The sequence below is a fragment of the Cryptomeria japonica genome, chromosome 5 (assembly GCF_030272615.1).
Source record: "Cryptomeria japonica chromosome 5, Sugi_1.0, whole genome shotgun sequence".
NCBI classification, from domain to species: Eukaryota; Viridiplantae; Streptophyta; class Pinopsida; order Cupressales; family Cupressaceae; genus Cryptomeria; species Cryptomeria japonica.
The window spans coordinates 398597582-398603551 of NC_081409.1; positions in this window are offsets into that span (position 1 = coordinate 398597582).

A 5970-nucleotide genomic window follows, 5' to 3' on the forward strand; every position below is an offset into this window, starting at 1 on the left:
TTCAACAAGATCATACTCAGAGATGGGTTAGGAAGACTGAAGAACAAACAACAGGTGGGAATGCACCAGTTACTTATCCGACAGAGGAGGTTGCTCCTGCACCGGCAGGAGGCTCATCCAATAACTAAGGCAAATGCCTTAGGGGTAGGCAAAATTCATGAAGATGCTGCATATGCCCCAAGAAGAGGTTCCATACATTGGAGATGCTTATCGGACATGGAGATATTTTGTTCAAGATTCGGTATCTCACCGGCAGTCATTGATGTCAATAAAAGATTAGGGTTTTTCTTAGAGGATAAATGGTCGAATTCACTTCATTTTTTATCACCTTTCATTCAGAGCGATTCAGTTTGATTAAGAGCGGTTTAGAGCGATCAAAGGCTATCAAGTGTGATCAGATTTCTTCTTGAGCGATTTCACTGATGACTGGAAGAGTTTGTTAGGGTTTTGCCAGAAGCGATTAACAGGTATTTATCTTTAATCATGGAAGTTGGATCATCATCTATTCCTATCTTTGTTGCAAATCCGACTATTGTAGAGGTCAAGGACCGTCCCAGGCCAATTTTCAAATGGTATCCGCATGTGGCTACCCTGGAAGATTCGGTTGGAGCATTTTCCCGTGTTCCGGAGGGAATTGTTTATGTCAAAGATGTTAGGGCATACATACATTGTCACATTGAGGATTTGGGGACATCTGATATAAAGAGCATGTACATGAGTGAGCTTATGGGAGATTATGGAAATATCAAACCGGCATACAAGCACATTGAAGACTTAGGATTTACCTGCATTCTGGACATTCTAGATTTCGAAGATGAAATCGTTAGGTATGTTTTGAGCAAAGTACATGGAGAGTTTATTTGGTTAGATAGACCTTACAAGATCACCAAGGAAGCCATCAGGGCAATCACTAATTTACCACTAGTTGGGCAACATCCAGATAAGAAGGTCTCTAATTATTATGTCAACAAAATCACTTGTGCAACATCTGACAGGAGATCTATGAGAATTAGCACTATTACCGACACAGACATCAGATTTGGTAGCATGATCCGTTGGTTATAAGGTAACTCAATCAAACCAACTGAATTTTGTTTCTAGCTCTTGCATTTTCATAGCTTACAAAATGATGAGAGAAAATAAGAAATTGGATCTATGCGGTTGGATGTTAGATGAGTTATTAATAAACCTAGGAAAGATTAAAGGTGAAAAGAAAGGAAATTTCTGGTATGACAACTTAATTGTCTGCTTAATGTTATTTTTCATGAATGACACTCCCGATTTTGGGAAGAGGCAATGGGCATTTGATATCCCTGTAGGGAGACAATTGAAACAACCAATTACTACTTTAGGTAGTCAGAGGGATGACAAAGTATGGGGATATTTTAAGGGATTCTAGAAGTCTATGAAGTCTAGGGAAAAGGTTCCTAAGCCTATTGTTGAGAAATATTTAACTGACATATGTGTCATGGTAAAGAAGGATGAAACACTTATGGAAGCGGTTAAGCCCCATAAGATTTGTATTGAGGAAATGGGCTATGAAGTTGATGCACAGATTTTAGAGGCTTATGCAAAAATGTTGATTGATGCACCTGTTGATGAGGCAGAGAAGCCTTGTGGTACTGCAAAGCAGAAAACACAAGAGGTTGAAATAGAGTTCAACCGGAAGAAGAGAAAGAAGAAGGAAGGAAAGGCAAGCAAGTTTGTAGAGAAGGTTTCACAAGACATCAAAGCATTGATTGATGTTGTCCCGGAGAAAGGCGAGAAGAGGAAAGAACCAGAAGTGTTCATTTAGTCTATCACAGGTGAGTCTAAATCTGAGGATGACACACCCCTGGCATTCAAAAGGGTTATAAGGAAGAAAACAGAGGAAACAAAGGTAGAGGCTAAAAAGCAACCAGTTAGGAAAGTTGCATTCAAGATACTGACACATAAGCAAGCACCAAAAGCAACACCTTCAGCTCCATCCAGTACTACAAAAAGGAAGGAGAAGAATGGCATTGATATGGTTGGTAATGTAACTATCAATCCACCAAAAACTTGTCCAAAGTTAGTAGAATAAATAACTAAGGATGGCATGTTAAAGAATGTATAGTTTTACTATGATCGTTTAGAGAATGATGAACAAAGAGAGGTAGAAGAAGCAATATTATTATATTTGGATATTTATAAGAAAGCCTTGATAGAAATTGAAGATCAAATACCAATATAATTATATGATATGTTAGATGCTAGGAGACTATTAGCAATGCAAGAAGACAAACACATAAAAATTCAAGAGTTGTTATCTATTTGTGTTTCTATTACTCCAGAGGAAATGGATATGACACTTGAGGTGGCAGATAGAAAAGTCTTTAACAACAAACATAGAATAACCAGTTTGATGCTAGGAAGGGTAAATGAGATAATAAAGGAGACCCGCAAAGCATGGGTTAATTTCTTTGGAGAGAACCGAGGTTTCTTTACTTCACAGAAATCAAAGACAGATACTTCAGACACCTCGGTTGAAGGAAAAGGAAAGGGTATTATGGGTACTTCACCCTCAATTTTGAAAAACATTAAGATAGTTGAAATTAAGCCCCCAGTAGATACAAGTATACAAAAAAATATTGAGACACCGACTAATACTGAGAGTGAAAAAGTTGATATTGCACAGGATACTAATGTTGAGGACAACAGTACTCAGGATACAGATGTACAGGTTGAGGTTACAGTTCCTACATGGGAACCAATAGTAGGTCCATCATTGTTGTGAATTGACACCTCACAGGTTGTAAAGAAAAGCATAACCAAGATGAGTCCTACTGAACTCATGATGATGGCTTCACAGAAATTGATGAAGGAGGGATCCACGGATAAAGGGATTACTGACCAATCTATCACTATTTTACACAGACTAGTCCCAGAGTGCAAGATTGATAGGGAAGCGAGCCCATCCAGAAAGATTAAGACAATTACTTAGCACATTTCAAAGGATTTTCAATCCTTGTAGCAGATTTCAAACAGACACGCACTAGAGAGGTTCACACAAGCTAAAAGAGCTGCATTTGATCAGGTGATTGAATCTGAGAAGAAGAAGATTGATGAAAAGTTGAAACTAATAGATAATTCTTTGAAGTAGTGTACAAATATTTATAGGATATGTTGTAACACATATATACTTACAGTTAATATGGATAAGGAGATTAAGGAATTTCAGGAGAAAATTGCAGGTATAGCTAATTCTTTTGATGGATTGTCTTCATTAACTACATCCATTGATGGTCAAATTTTGATTTTGGAAGCCCAAATTTCTGTTCTTGAGAAAGAAAAAGACAAAATCATAAGAAGAGCCAGAAGTTTGAGAGGCTTGGTGAGTCCCTGGTTGGATTCACTCAGTGTATATAAGAAGGAGTGTATGGATATGGTTGGAAAGACCACACCGACATAGATAAGTGAGAAAGAATCATTTTCTCATATACTAAATGGACTTGTATCTATTTCCGACACTTTCAAATCTAGTTGGGATACTTATCTTGAGCTATTGGAGAAGGCATATCCAAAAAAAATTAAATTTGTTATGCTTTGATAAGATATTTTTGGGATATTCATTGTACAGTTTTTTGGATCTTTAACATTCTCTTTTAGAATTTTTGATGGCATTGACGTCAAAGGGGAAATGTTATAGATGTGAAAAAGAGTAGGAGTTGTATACATTAGGGGGAGACATGGAGTATGGGAGTATTTTGCATTGATGAATATTCAGCTCAGCGGGAGCAGGCAGGATGAAACCGACAGATGAAACCATAACCACTTTTCACATGAGTGTTTCCATCAATGCCAAAGGGGGAGATTGTTGGCAATTGACACTCAATTGGCTGGTTTCACTATGTTGTCATTGATGGCAACATGGTATCTTGTTCCAGCTTCATGTTTTGGTTCAATTGTGTACGGGCGGGCACTTCACAGACACTACACCGGCAAATAGAAGGATTTCTTTGGTTACCGGCAATGCAGGCCGACATGGTTTAGAATAAGGTTATCGGTATTGGAGGCTGACATCTCTTGGACCCAACATCGACAATTGTTTTTGATATTCATGTATTCATGTTATCTAGCCGACATGTATATTGATATTGTAATTATCTTTGTAAACTGCCATAAGGTATGATAAGTTGTATAGGGTATATAGGTCATTTGGATTAGATCATTTTGATATCATCGTGGTATTGTAATGGTAATGGAGATGTGGATGTGATATGATGTGAAATATATCAGAGAGATTATGTATGTGAGGATATTTATGTAAGGGTTATTCTGGCAAACGGTTAAGGGTTTCAGACCGGAACAGACAGAGCTTAAACCGAAACTATATTCTGGCATAGAAGATGCTATCTTTTGCAGTTCAACACTTCTTCGGATTGAAGTATGGATTTATATATAGTAAGTGAGGCTCCTTTTGTGATTGAGCAGTGTTCTCTAGGTTGTAAACCTTCTTGCAAGTGCAGACCCCTTATATTTTGTAATATCTCTTCATATGGCTAGTGGATTGATATTGTGGGTCAGAAATCCCACTGTGGTTTTTCCTATTTGAGGTTTTCCACGTATAATTTTGTGTGTTATGGTTCTCATTTATGTTATTGGCTTATTGGTTTCTTTACTTCTTTCAATTCTGTATGTAACGGTATATCGGTTGGTATATGCATGTTTTAATAAGGCTAAAATTGAACTTTCTGGTATAACACTGATTCACCCCCCCTCTCAGTGTTATTGGATTCCAACACCTTCCTTATTGAATAATACTAAGAAAGGTGTGAAAAATCTATTTTTTGGACTCAACAAACAACACCAAGGTGTCATTTATAACCTTTCTCTCATTTTAAAACTTTAAACTCCCTAAAACCTCATGAGAAAACATAGGACACATAAAAGGGCTATTTTTGGTCTTGGTGGAAAAAAATAGGTAACAATTCCTTCAATGAGGGTTATGATTATTTCGTGACTCTATTATATGATTTGTTACCATAGATCTTTGTACATTGAGAACTTGGACACTGTTCTTTGCATCTAGGACTGCATTTTTAATCTTAGAATCCCGAGTTTGCCTTTGATCTCTTAGTGGTGTCTTGCAAGATTGTTGTCTTTGTTTTGTGCTATCTTTTAGGACTATAACTATGAGACTATCATTAATGTTTGTTACCAATACGTTGTTCTTGGTGTTGCTCAGATAAGTTTTGACAAAGTTCTTTATGCTTTTAGCTTGATGCTTGCAATTATGAGGCTCATGATCCTTCCTTACTATGTACATATTTCATTGAGCCCATTCAATGTAAATCTTGTCAGAGTTGTCTATGGGAAGCATCTTTTTATCTAATACATTGTCCTCAATTATCCTTGGGTGGACAGTCAATGATCTTCTTTTGGCTAAGATTGCAATGTCAAGTTCAAGTTGTCTTTTTTTAATGTGAGTGCATTGTGGGGAAACTTGGTGTAATTCTTCAAAATTGGCAAACTTATTGACAATCATTATCAAACTTCAATGGACTATTTATAATCCTTTCTCACTGATATTTTGCATTGTTAACCTCTAATCATAATATGTCTCTCTTTATCAAATTATAATGCCCACTAGGAAGGTCAATTTATAGTTCTCAGTGAGTCATTGAAGGTTGAATGATTTACATTATGATCATCCTGAACATGTCCATTTTTCTCAAGTTCTATCACATGGAAACAAGAAGTCATTTTTTATATTGAAGATTGCCATCCTTCTCTTAACACTGTCAAGGCAGAAAATAATCAACACAAATATGCTAGCTCAATTGCATCAACTATTGTTTTTGTTGAAAATCAGTTGTTGGTAGCTAAAATTAGTGATTCTCGAGTTGCCCTTTGTAGGTCTAGAAAAGGTGAGTTCTATGTCCATAGCTATTTCATTGTGCTACCATCCTTCATAGACAAACTACCTTTCGATTGATCTTCACTATATGA